Genomic DNA, 14,603 nt, shown 5'->3' with positions numbered 1-14,603 from the left:
CTTCTCGCAAAAGGGTCATTGAGGCTCGTGCCAGGCAGATGAAAGATAATATCCGTTACGATAACGGTCGTTTCCGGAATTTGCCTGGTAGAGTATCGAACAATGCTCATTTTTCAGTTAACGATCGCTTGATCATGAATCATACCCATCAGGAAGATCATAATCATGCTCATTCACAAACTAATTTTAATCCGTCGGGTAGCCGTTCGAATCTTTCTATTTCGAATGTATCTACCCACGGTAAATCCTTTGCCGATATCGTAGCAGGAAATTCGAAATCCTCCCCTGTTCGATCCATGGGTACCCATTCTACTTGTTTCAAATCAAATGGAAAAAACCCTACTGCCACAGGTAACTCCGCTTCTTCGTCTACCGGAAATTCCAATGGGAAATCACATGACATGTCTGCCTCTGATTTTAATTTTCTAACTGAACAATTGAATCTAATGATTGATGCAATGTTCAAAGCCACCACTATGACTGAAGCAGTCCAAGTAGGTGTAAAATTTACAAATCAAATTGTTATTGGATTACGTTTTTCTAATGGATCCAAATAATAATTTAAATATTTTAAATTGGAATGCTCGTTCTCTGAATGGTAAAGAGGACGAGCTGTTTAATTTTCTTACGGTTAATAACGTGCATATAGCAGTTATTACCGAAACGTATTTAAAACCTGGATCTAAACTCAAAAGAGATCCTAACTTTTTTGTTTATCGTAATGATCGACTTGATGGGGCATGTGGGGGAGTTGCAATCGTCATTCATAGGCGTATAAAACATCAACTGTTTTCATCATTTGAAACTAAAGTTTTTGAAACTTTAGGTGTTTCTGTTGAAACACAGTTTGGTAAATATACTTTCATAGCTGCCTATTTGCCTTTTCAATGCTCTGGGCAGCAAACTCCAAACTGACTTGCGTAAATTGACTCGCAATAAGTCAAATTTTTTTGTCATTGGTGACTTTAATGCCAAACATCGGTCATGGAATAATTCTCAAAGTAATTCCAACGGCAGAATTTTATTTGATGAGTGCTCTTCAGGATATTTCTCAATTCAATACCCTGATAACCCCACATGTTTTTCCTCTTCTAGAAATCCATCTACGATTGATTTGGTCTTAACCGACTCTAGTCATCTTTGTAGCCAACTGATTACTCATGCTGATTTTGATTCTGATCATGTCCCTGTTACATTTCAAATATCGCAAGAAGCGATTCTCAATCCTATCAGCTCCACTTTCAATTATTTACGAGCCGACTGGAATATATATAAAACGTATGTTGATTCCAATCTTGATGTTAACATTTCTTTAGAAACTAAACTTGATATTGACAATGCTCTTGAAACTTTAACAAATTCCATTGTTGAAGCCCGGAGCATTGCAATTCCAAAATGTGAAGTAAAATTTGAATCCGTGATTATAGACGATGATCTTAAACTCTTGATCCGTCTTAAAAACGTGAGGAGAAGGCAATTTCAACGCACTCGCGATCCTGCTATGAAAATTATATGGCAGGATTTGCAGAAAGAAATCAAGAAACGTTTTGCTCATTAAGAAACAAAAATTTTGAAAATAAAATTTCTCAATTGGACCCTGGCTCTAAGCCCTTTTGGAAATTATCTAAAATCTTGAAAAAAACCTCAGAAGCCAATACCGGCATTGAAAGAGGAAAACAAATTATTACTAATAACTACAAATGAACTTTAACACTTCACTTTTTGCAAAAAAAAAAAAAAATACTAAAATCACTAAGGTGAGCAAATACCTTTAAACTCTAATATGTGTTGCTTATCTTGACAGATAGGCCTATTTCGTCTGCGACTTACAGACTTCTTCAGTGTCGAGTGCTCGACTTGAAGAGAACATCGCATGGATCTATTATTTATACTAGAAAAAGTGTGTGGGTATGTTAGAACTAGATTCTACCTGTAATCGTATACAGGAGGTCATTTTTTAATTGTGTACCTAATCAAATGAAAGGATTGTCAAAATTACAAATTCCTGCTTGTTTGGCAGGTGGTCATCAATGTGTTTATGTATTGTGTGTGTGAAGGTTAGGTATAAGTCTAAACAGCCAAGAGTACCCATTTCCTTGATCTTTGTCTAGTAATTTATTGTGGTTTTGTTTGAAAATTTCTATGCTTTCCGCTACGTCAAGCTTCCAAGGATTTGAAATATGTCGTAAGAGTTTGATATTTTTTGTGTTAAGGAAATGTTGTTCATTGTAAATATGTTCTGCAACTTTTGATTTGAAATGGTGTACATGTCCTTTTTCTGTGTCTTTGTGTGCTTTAGTAACTTCTGCTACGTGTTCTTTAAAACGCGTATTGAGAGTCCGTTTTGTTTGTCCTATGTAAATTTTATTGCAGTGGTCGCATGTAATTTGGTAAACGCCTGATTTATACAAACTGTCAATTGGGTCTTTTGTTGAACCTAAGAGAGTTTGGAGTTGGTTGTTTCTACTGGTAAAAACTAACTCGAAACCAAACTTTCGTAGGATTGGGCGTAGCTTTTTTGTTTCATCGTTGTAATTGACGGCTATATGTTTGAGTGTTGGTTGTTCTTGTGTCAGAGTAGTAAGTGAACGTGTGTATTGTTCTCGTGTTCTTTTGTCGATGAGTTGTTGTATTGTTTGTCTTGTGTAACCGTTTAATTGTCCTGTTTCAAAAATGTAGTTAAGTACCTTTCTTCTACCAGTTTCACTGAGAGGGATTGTTAGCATTCGATGTATCATGTGATTGAAGGAAGACATTTTTTGTTGGTGTGAGTGATTTGATGTGTTTGGAATAATACGTTGAGTGTTAGTTGGTTTTCTATAGATTTCAAATGTAAGTGATGAGTGTTCCTTTACAATAAGTAAGTCCAAGAAAGGCAATTTGTTATCCTGTTCCACTTCGTAAGTAAATTCAATGTTTTTGTGAGCCTTATTAATTGTTTCTAAAGTTTGGGGTAAGATGTGTTTTTTAACTATGCTGAAAACATCATCAACGTAACGCCACCAGATTTCAGGGAGCTGGTTTTTATCTTCTAATCGTTTCTCTAAATTTGCCATAAAAATCTCACTTAAAAATGGAGAAAGAGGGTTTCCCATTGGGGCTCCATTTAACTGTTTATATGTTTCATCTCTAAAGGAAAAATAGTTTTCTTCCATGCAAAGTTTAGTTAATTTAATGTATGTACGTACTTGTTTTATCCAATCTGTGCCTTCATATTGACTAAGTAGCCAATCTTCTAATAGGCTTATGGCTTCTTTAACAGGAATGCTAGGGAATAAAGATTTGACATCGAAAGAAACCAAAACTTCATCATCGGCTATTTTTAAATTTTCAATTACTTCTGTAAAATGTTTGGAATTTTTAACTGTTTTACTATGAAACTGTTTTGGAAAATTTTGGAATTTCTGGACTAAATACTTTGCAATCTTGTGGGTGGGTGATCCAATAGCTGAAACAATCTCACGCATTTCATTACCAGGTTTATGAACTTTAGGAAGTCCTTTAATTCTTGGTAATGAAGGGTTAGATTCTTTCAGAGAGTTTACAACATTACCCAAAACCGGTTTTGCTTCTTTTAACGCTTTGTCAACACGTCTTATCATTCCTGGAAGAGGATCTGTTCTTTGAATACGGTAAGGTCCATGTTAAATTTTGTTCTGCATTATTTCTTCGTATTTAGATTTATCAAAAATTACAGTAGAATTACCTTTATCTGCTCTTAAATAGAAAACCGGTTTTGTGTTGAGTTGTTTGATTATGTTGTGTTCTTTGTTTTGGGGTGTAGTGTTCGTGTTGCGGATGATGTTGGCGGTGTGTGTTCTGATTTCCTGTATTTGTGAGGTCTGTAAATTATTATTGTTGATCGCTGTTTCAATGTCTATGACTGTTTGTGTCGTGTCAGGTTTTTTTGGTATAGCGTAGGTCAGTCCTTTGTTGAGTAGGGTCAATTGTTCATCTGTGAATTGTTCAGATGAACGATTAACCACTATTCCATCTATGTTATGTATGTTAGGTCTTTGAGAAGGACGTGAAAACTTTGGATTTTGATACTTTAATTTATTAAATTTTTCTGATAAAGATTTACGTTTTCTTTCTGATTCACAAAATTCTGCTATTTTTACTTTAGTTAGGAAAATTTGAAAATTATCTTGGAATTCTTTTGCTAATTTTAGATGTAGAGAATAGCATTTCAAAGTTTTCACGTTAATTCTACCGTAGAGTGCCTTTATTGATCGTCTCAATAATTGCATCTCTATGTCTTTAAATCAAACAAAACCACAATAAATTACTAAACAAAGATCAAGGAAATGGGTACTCTTGGCTGTTTAGACTTATACCTAACCTTCACACACACAATACATAAACACATTGATTGACCACCTGCCAAACAAGCAGGAATTTGTAATTTTGACAATCCTTTCATTTGATTAGGTACACAATTAAAAAATGACCTCCTGTATACGATTACAGGTAGAATCTAGTTCTAACATACCCACACACTTTTTCTAGTATAAATAATAGATCCATGCGATGTTCTCTTCAAGTCGAGCACTCGACACTGAAGAAGTCTGTAAGTCGCAGACGAAATAGGCCTATCTGTCAAGATAAGCAACACATATTAGAGTTTAAAGGTTTGCTCACCTTAGTGATTTTAGTATTTTATTTTTTTTGCAAAAAGTGAAGTGTTAAAGTTCATTTGTAGTTATTAAACATACTCTAATAATCCCTCCCAAAGTTTAATATAAAAAAAATATTACTAACTAATTGCGAAAAAGCTCAAAAACTTGCTATGCAGTTTGAAAGTGCGCACAATTTTAATTTAGGACTTACTAGTCCAATTGAAAATGAAGTTACTCAGGAGTTCGAAAATATTCTCAATCAAGAGAACGTTTTCGAAAATGCCTGGGAGACTGATTTGGAAGAAGTGAGAACTATTATTAAAAATTCAAAAACATGAAAGCTTCTGGCGATGATGGAATTTTCTATATCCTCATCAAGAAACTTCCAGAAAGTAGCTTATCATTTTTAGTTGATATATTTAACAAATGTTTTCAATTAGCATATTTTCCTGACAAATGGAAAAATGCTAAGGTTGTTCCAATTTTAAAACCAGACAAAAATCCTGCAGAAGCTTCTAGCTATCGTCCAATCAGTTTGCTTTCCTCCATCAGTAAACTTTTTGAAAAGGTTATTTTGAACAGAATGATGGCCCACATCAACGAAAATTCAATTTTTGCCAATGAACAGTTCGGTTTCCGCCATGGACATTCGACCACTCATCAACTTTTACGTGTAACAAATTTGATCCGTTCCAACAGATCTGAAGGCTATTCTACTGGTCTTGCTCTTCTAGACATAGAAAAAGCATTCGACAGTGAAGGTTTGATTGTAAAATTAAAAAACTTCAATTTTCCAACATACATTGTTAGAATTATTCAAAGTTATCTGTCAAATCGTACACTTCAGGTTAATTATCAGAACTCCAGATCTGAAAGACTTCCTGTAAGAGCTGGTATTCCTCAAGGCAGCATTTTGGGACCAATATTATACAATATTTTCACATCTGACTTACCTGAGCTACCTCAGGGATGTCAAAAATCTTTGTTTGCGGATGACACAGGCCTCTCCGCCAAAGGACGAAGCCTGCGTGTCATCTGTAGTCGATTGCAAAAAAGTTTGGATATTTTTTCTTCATACTTGCAAAAATGGAAGATTTCTCCTAATGCTTCCAAAACTCAACTAATAATATTCCCACATAAACCAAAAGCTCTTTATTTGAAACCTTCAAGTAGACATGTTGTCACGATGAGAGGGGTTCCAATAAATTGGTCAGATAAAGTTAAGTATCTAGGGCTCATGCTAGATAAGAATTTAACTTTCAAAAATCACATTGAGGGCATTCAAGCCAAATGTAATAAATATGTAAAATGTCTCTATCCCCTTATTAATAGAAAATCAAAACTTTGTCTTAAGAACAAGCTGTTGATATTCAAACAAATTTTCAGGCCAGCCATGTTGTATGCTGTACCAATATGGACTAGCTGTTGTAATACCAGGAAGAAAGCTCTGCAGAGAATTCAAAATAAAATTTTGAAAATGATTCTGAGGCTTCCTCCCTGGTATAGTACCAATGAGTTACATAGAATATCCAATGTTGAAACATTGGAACAAATGTCAAATACAATCATTAATAATTTCAGGCAAAAATCGTTACAATCTTCTTTTGCCACGATTAATGCGTTATATGTTTAGGATAAGTTAGGTTAAGTATATTAAAAACGTTTTTTTTTCTCTTATAAGCAGGTGAAATCAACTCACCTGTAAAAAAAAACTGAACTGCTACGGCAAATGAAATGTAATATGTTGTTAACAAAATGTTAATTAAATCTTAAATTTGTTTTACCAAATTAGGATGATAGTGTTGTCAAATAACACAGAACACCTAGATATAAGAAATGAATGTAATGTTTGGAATGATACTAATAAAGAAATTAAAAAAAAAAAAAAAGAAAGAAGAAAAAAAAAAAAAAGTATCCTACGTATGTTTCACGTTTTTGCGACAAAGTAGATCGAAACCGGATGGTGTGCAAAAGTACATTAGTTAGCATGTTAGCATGAGAAGGAATGCACGTCATTGAAGCAGAGCGACGATAGACGGGGAAAGCTTGGAGGCGTACGATGATTTTGTCTACCTTGGTCCTTGCTGATAATGTCGAGCAACTTTGTTTGTTTCAATTTTGGTTGAATAAGAAGGGAACATTACACACATGATAATAAAAATTTAAACTTTTCGTATCATGAGAATATCATTCAAAACAGTTTGAGGACAAGTTATGTAATACAATCACGTTCTCCCAAGGATAATTCATTATGTTATCAATTAGTTATAAGATTGAATAATGATCATAAACATTTGATGTTGTTCACTCGCCGATGACATCCTTGATCTGAAAGCTCGAAATTCATTGAAAACGAATGTTTTTCCATTGCAATGCATTTATAACAAAAATGAACAAAATGTATTCATGATAATTAAGCTTGTTGTTGCTTTATTTACGCGATTGTTGATCGACTTTACTTGGGATGCAGGCATTGCAGAATTTGCACTCATTTGAGTAGGAAGCACGATCAAAGCAATCAAAGAAAAACATCCCATCTGTTGCGGTCCACGATCGTCAATGTATCACAAGTTGTAACAAGTCTGATAAATGGAAGCAGCGAACGAAAGCCCCAAAGAGAGAGCGATGATTAAATCCCTTTTCCCGCTTGTTTACCGTATGGAGTAGGTGTTTTTCTTTACTGGCACGATAAACAATCCACGAACTTCCAATAGCAATAGTGTCGTCCCCCAGGTTTGGAGCATGTTTAGAGGAGTTTTATCATGCACTACTATCCCCCCAATCTGATCAAAGTTGTAGCAGTATACGATAAACAGTCTCTCATAAGACCAGTAGTTTTCTGGATGAGCTTCGACTGAGGTTATGTTATTGGAAACGATGTTGGCTAGGCAGTCTTTAGGGAATTAAAAACGCTAGTTTATTTTTTTTCACGACGTTTCGGTCCGTTTCCCTTCAAAAAGGTCCCAAACGAACCGAAACGTCGGGAAAAATCAAAAACTAGCGTTTTAAATTCCCTAAAAACTGCTAAGTCAACATTGTTTCCAATACTGGTAGTTTTCTGAAACGTGAACTATTATCGAGGAAGACCTACATGCTTTTGAGGCTTCGTGTATAAAAACGGTGAGTGGGGGAAAACTATGAATCTCGAGCTCGCCCAAATCTATGAAGAACCCAACATTCAGAAGATGGCCTGACAGCGTCCACTATCCATGGACGTTACAATGCAGCTATCTGAGCTGATCGGGAGATGAAAGTTACATTGCTCCCTTAAAGCTCAAGTTGTTACTTGGGATATGTTCCAAGAGATTGAAATTTAGAGTAAGAACTATCATCCTTCATTGCGTATTGAGGCATTTCAGCAATATTCCCTACAAGCTCAGAGGCTTCTCTTCTCTTTCATTGATAATGCACAACCCATTTTAGGCTGAGCCATAACCATGACAATCAATACAGACAATCCATATTTAGTAACAAAATTAAGATGCCCTTCACCCCTTCTCAAAAGTAGAACAAAATCCGCTTTTGTCTTCGTAAGGATTCAAATTAGCATTCCTTTGTGAAGCCCCATCGGAAGTTGCTGCCTTATGGTTGGCACACACAACATAAATGGAACCTGATTTCCATTCATCCTTTCCATCCTTATCCTCGTTGAAGGCAATCTCAAATGTCCCAAGAGCGCTGTATGTGCCACGAAGCAAAGTGAATCACATATTGTGTTATGAAGGAATAAAATCAACAGAGAAAAGACAGAGAAAAAAAAGTTTCATCCTGGACAGGAAGTCGGACAGATTGTTCAGCACGTGCTCGCTAGGATTCAACGCAAAATGCACCGACACATGGCTGGCTTCCCTGATCTAATAAAAAACAAGGATCGTAAGAAGCACACAGCCACACACACATACGTAACAGATTTCCGCTTAAATTGTGTGGAATAATCGAAGCGCGTTCTCTTGGCTGACTGGCTGAAGGCGGCAACTGGAAGCAATGTATGGCCGAACGAAAAAAAAAAGGCATTAAACGTCGTTTAAGAAGCATTTTATTTTTTGTCGTAAATTGCTCATCCCCGTCGGCAAAGGAAGTGCGATATGCATGAGGGATATTGATGAAGATGGCGGAGAACAAAACGTTGAGTGGGAGAGATTTAGGCGAAGATTCAGAAACATCGTATGGATTCATCCATCACACTTGTGAATGCTAGAGCATCACCTGCTGACGCTTAAAATTTCACCGTTTTTCTTCAGTGGCGGATGTCCAGATTCGTCCATATGATTTACAGTTTGAGGTAAAGTTGGCAAATTCTAGCATGCTTATCAAGCTCATTCATTTCTAGAATTTAAAGAAATCATTCCTGAAAAAAGACACAGGAACCAAAATAGTATCAAAAAGAGACCTAAATGATACCAGAAAGGAACCGAAAAGCGATCGAAAAAGTCCAATCAGGAACCAAGGGAACAAAAAAGAAACCAAACCGAATCAGGAGATAAGTTCAAATGAGGAATCATCAAAGAATTCAATCTGGTATTTCACTAGGGATACTTCTAAAAATTTTTTGAACTCCTTGTGACATTGTATTTTCATTTTTATTTTTTATATTATCAAAAATTATTTCAGGTGTTAGTCAAAATTTTCTTCAGATGTTATTTCGTAGATTTATTCAGAAATTTACTTTGCGATAAGTTTACATATTTTTCATATTAGAAGGAATTCCTTATCCTACTAAAATTCAGTGGTCACAGATATTCCCCGAAGGGTTTTGTCAGAAATTTTTCAAAAACGACATGAGTCCTTCAGGAATACATTTTTCTTCCAACGATTTCCCAAATTTAAACATCTTCAAGAATTCACAAAGTAGATTCTCCAGTCATGTCAACCTCAATATTACAAAACCTTATAACAGCTAAATTCGTTAAACTGGAATTTCCTAGAACTTGACAATTAACTGTGCAAGTGACTTTAGTGTCCATTTTGATTGAAAAAGAGGCTTTAGACACCGTCCATTTATAAACATACTTTTTAGAGACTTTAATTAAAATATTGATCCTAAAAAGAGACCTCCTAAGGGAAGATTCAAAATGACGTCCATCGTTTTTCTGAATTTCTAGACCACTGTCACACCTTCTAATACCTCAAACATGTAGTGTCACCTTTTCGTAGACCCCCTCCCCCAAATGATGGACGTCATTTTTGGTTGACCCCCTGCTAGCCAAGAGAATCGTTTGCAGACAATTGTACTATCTTGAGTAATAAAATAATGACTGCTTGGGCTATGATCTTACAACCGAATTACCGAAGGCTTAGTTTGTGGAACTGTTCTTCTAAAGAGCTATTTTTAAGAGATCAATCAGCAATTTGCATTATTAAAACAAAACTATATGAATGCTTTTACGTTGAACAAACAATGGCAAATTCCAATTCAACAAGCGATTTACCGCTCGCAAGCAATATCCTTCCTTGTCATTTCAACACACAAATGCCCGAATTCGGTCGGAGCCGTAATGCTCAAGAAAATAAACATCACAAGAGAAAATACGCACAATAACAGATCCTTTTGGAAATTGTCTTGCCATCCGGATAGACACGAATCCTCGATTTTACCAGCACCCGCCATATGTTCCGTCGTGTGTTTCTGCACAAGATCAGCGGCGTGTCGAAAGCGACTCCAAATATTTACATCTATGTAATTGGGACATAATTTACAGTGTCTAAACGAAAGCCAATGCGCACAGATCGACATCCTTTTGCGGTATGGAGATTACTGCCATCAGTCGGTTGGTGTCTGCCTGCCATCCTTTAGCTGTAATCCTTTTTCACCCCTTCCGTGGTTGAAATTGCAATGACAATGCTGGCGACAATGAGGATGCGCTCAGTTTGTGGTTTCCGGCCGAAGCTGGGCTGGCGTTGTCAAATAATTGCTGATCCCAGGCACTAAGATGGCTAGACATGTTTTCTGCGAAGCATAAGGGGAAAGTCGTGGTCTAAATGGATGGACGAAAACCGCTCTTATCGGTATCTTCTGTGAAGCAGGTCTCTGGGAGTGGTCGATTAGAAGATTGTGGTGATTGCTTCGTTTCTAGATGATGAAATCATTACAGAAACGGTCAGTATTGTGCTTTACTCTAATTTTAGGATTAACATGGATAATATCGAAACATCACTTGAGCGGGTTCGAAGCGAAGGAATGTAAGTGAAAAAAACCATGTTTTAAGAAAATCGACTTTGAAGTTTTTTCAGCAAATTATCATTCCATTCAAAGTGTCTTCTTCTTCCTCTTTCTGGCGTTACGTCCCTACAGGGAGAGATCGTAATCATCAGCTTAGTGTTCTCTAAAATGTGATGTAAAATTCAAATCCTTGATTATAGACGATGATCTTAAACTCTTGACCCGTCTTGAAAACGTGAGGAGAAGGCAGTTTCAACGCACTCACGATCCTGTTCTGGGGCTGGAAAAAGAAATAGGAAACAACAATTTTAAAAATATTTTCCTTCAATTGGCCCTTGGCTCTGAGCGCTTTCAAAATTATCTAAAATTTTGATAAAACCTCAGAAGCCAATACCGGTATTGAAAGAGGAAAACTAATTATTACTAACTAATCGCGAAAGAGCTCAAAAACTTGCTATGCAGTTTGACAGCGCGCACAATTTCAATTTAAGACTCACTAGTTTATTTAAAAATCAAGTTACTCAGGATTTCGAAAGCATTCTCAATCAAGAGAACGTTTTCGAGAATTCCTGGGGTATTGATCAGTAAACTTTCAGAAGTGGTAATTTTGAACAGAATGATGGTCCACAACAACAAAAATTCAATTTTTACCGATGAACTGTTCAGATTCCAGCATGGACAGTCGACCACGCATCAACTTTTACGTTTAACGATTCGATTAATATTTGGTTTAAAGGCTTGATGGTAAAATTAAATAAACATTAATTTCCCAACATACATTGTTAGAATAATCCAAAGTTATCTGTTCAGATTCAGATTGATTATCAGAACTTCAAGTCCAAAAAACTTCCTGTAATAGCCGGTGTTACTCAAGGCAGTATTTTGGGGCATATATTATACAAGATTTTAAAATCTGACTTATCTAGGTTACCCCAGAGATGTCAAAAATCTTTGTTTGCGGATGACACAGGTCTCTCCGCCAAAGGACGAAGCCTGCGTAGTGGATCTGTAGTAGATTGCAAAAAAGTTTGGATATTTTTTCTTCATTCTATCAAAAATGGAAGATTTCTCCTAATTAAACTTAACTCATCACATATTACACTTATAACATAAAATATCAACAGAAATTTAAAGATGAGAAAAAAGATCAATTCTTAAAAATTGAAGGTAAAACTGGCCATAAAGCTGATAAAAACTCTTCTTGGAAATTCACCGGGATGAGGAAGATAAATAACTTCTGAGATTCATAATGAATTTTTAGATATTCTGTCAAAAAATATCAACCTCCGAATTTCTTACTGACTGACTGCCAGTCAAACGAACAAATGGCAATATATTATGCAGATATCGGTAGGAAATCCACAAAAAATTGCGTATCAGAGATTACTCAAGGATTTTAATAAACATCCGTCTAGAAAAAAAAAATGATGGAGGTCTACCTAGGATATTTATTGACGTTTTCCAGGAAATTGTTTATACATTTTCTCAGGTACAGCATTAGTTTTGAGCTAGAAAATATTTTACAAGTTTGCCAAGAACCTTTCCGAAAAATTCTGATAACATGTTGTAAGGAGGATCCTGCTAGGTGACCTAAAATCCTTGGCTTTAGCGCCAGACAACGGAGTGGTCTACCAAGAATTCCGATCACGAGTGCCCGGCAAGCTATGCTTCTACCCAACAACAGTATCTTTCTTTGTTTTTCCAAAACTCCAAATCACTCCCAAATCCAAAATCCTATTATTTCCCAAATTCCGATTATAAAATTCCTACAATTTCCTAAATTGTTTAGATCAGTTAATGAATTAAGTTGCATAGAGAAATTCAAAAATTTATTTCAACTCTCGTTGAAAACAAAACTAGAGAAAATATGGTTTTGTTGTTAAAATTCTTTTTTTCATAGCTTCGATCATACAGTCCCTTCATCTACCTCCTGTAAGAGACAGCTACTTACTGGCTAACCATCGAAAGTTCTCCCAGAGCAAAAGCTAGCCTACGGTACCGAACTTCTCGATGGTCACTTAGTCCCTGCTCGTGACGTCACTCCTCTTCGTGTTGTTTGTTCTACGTGAGTCTTCCTATCCCTCTAACCCTGGTCTTTCCCCTACTAATCACAAAAATATTCCCTACTTTGGTGTGGTGTAATGGTGTGTGCCAGCGGGTCTCTACTTACAGTTGATGTCGATTCGGTCCTACCTCAACCGTGATGTTGCTTCGTTACCGATGGAGATCGTGCTGGTTCAACCCCGATAGTACACTGAGGCAAAAATACTTTGGTTTTCCATAAATCAAGACTTATGAACCAGCCAAATTATGGTTTCATTGCACGCTTAAACATTTCGAAAATGGAATCATAAGTTTCATAAGTGAGAGCTTTGAATTCTTTAACAACAATTACTTGAAATAATTATCATAGCAATCGCTAGAAGAACTACTCCGCTTTCGATGTTGGCTACAAGTTAATCGAGAATCGATCATATGTTATCAAAACATGTCAATTTTTGAGCACGCCTGAATTAAAGGCGAATAATATTATCGATTGATAATTCAAAATAAGATTTTGTCATTGCGTTTATTACCGAATTTCATTGATTGACTTATGAAATTCATTACTGAAATTCTTCACCAATATCATAAGTAAAACTTAAAAATTTCAACAATAATCGTTGTGGCGCCAAATCATAATTATTCCTTAAGAAATTATTAAGTTTTTTTGCCTCAGTGTAGCACATCGACTTGGCGTCTCACAGTGGGTGATATGAATAAAAAACATTGAACTTTACTACATGTAGCATCTACTCAAAAACAAAATCCACAAAGTTTACTACACTTTTGGAATGGATAAAAAACTTTTCGAACATGTAGTACTTACTACTTTCGAACATGAGCGGTGACTGAAGCTGCACGTTAAGAAATTTCCATTCAGAATGCAGAGTGATTCTGCACGTAAAGAACAATCTATTCAGAGTGACGCTTATGAAGGAAATGCATGGAATCTTATCGATTAAGCGAAAATTTGCACACAATCATGAAGGTGCTGTAATTTGACAATATTTGTAGTGTAATTTTGCGATTAGTCTGGTATTCTCTTTATGTCTATGATTTTATGATGATGGTACATCAAATAATTTTCTGGGTGGTTTTCGGTCTTCGCCAACGCCAATTTTTATTTATTTTTTTTTTTTTTTTGTGATATTAGCTTAACATCTATGAGGAGATCTTGAGATTACAGCTATCAAATTAGGAACCACATATTTTCTAGCAACAGTACTAAGATTCTGGTGAGATTGCGGTAGAATTTTGATACTCCCCGTTTGTGTTCTTAACAGCATGTTGAATTTCGGAAGTTCTAAGTGTTTCTGTAATATTCTCGTTATTTTGGTGGGGTTTCTGATAGTATCCTTGGAATTTCTAGAACTTGGAATGTAGAGATTTTTATGGGAATTGTAGTGATTCCATTGGTAGTCGTTAGAATTCAATGAGGATCTCCCCTAAAACACCTGGGTTACCTTTGAAATAATTAAAATTCTTATCGATTCCACAAAAAAATCACATTGAAATCTTTAAAATATTTACCGACATTCAAAAGGTTTATATTAAAGCTTTGCTTTGAAATTCCAACGAAACTGGAAATCCGACATCCCTATCGGAATCCCAAAGTTCCTACAGGAATTCCGGAATTCCAAAGGAAAACTGAGAATCTGAGATGTCAGTATTTACACGTAAAATTCAGATTTACATTATAAATATATGAATTCCTACCAACATCCTAAAATTCCTAGAAATTAACATAATTATCGTAATGTCAGAATTCACACGGATATTAC

This window comes from Aedes aegypti, chromosome 2 (assembly GCF_002204515.2).
Source record: "Aedes aegypti strain LVP_AGWG chromosome 2, AaegL5.0 Primary Assembly, whole genome shotgun sequence".
NCBI classification, from domain to species: domain Eukaryota; kingdom Metazoa; phylum Arthropoda; class Insecta; order Diptera; family Culicidae; genus Aedes; species Aedes aegypti.
The sequence above is the reverse complement of the archived record's forward strand: the minus strand, read 5'-3'. Positions refer to the sequence as shown.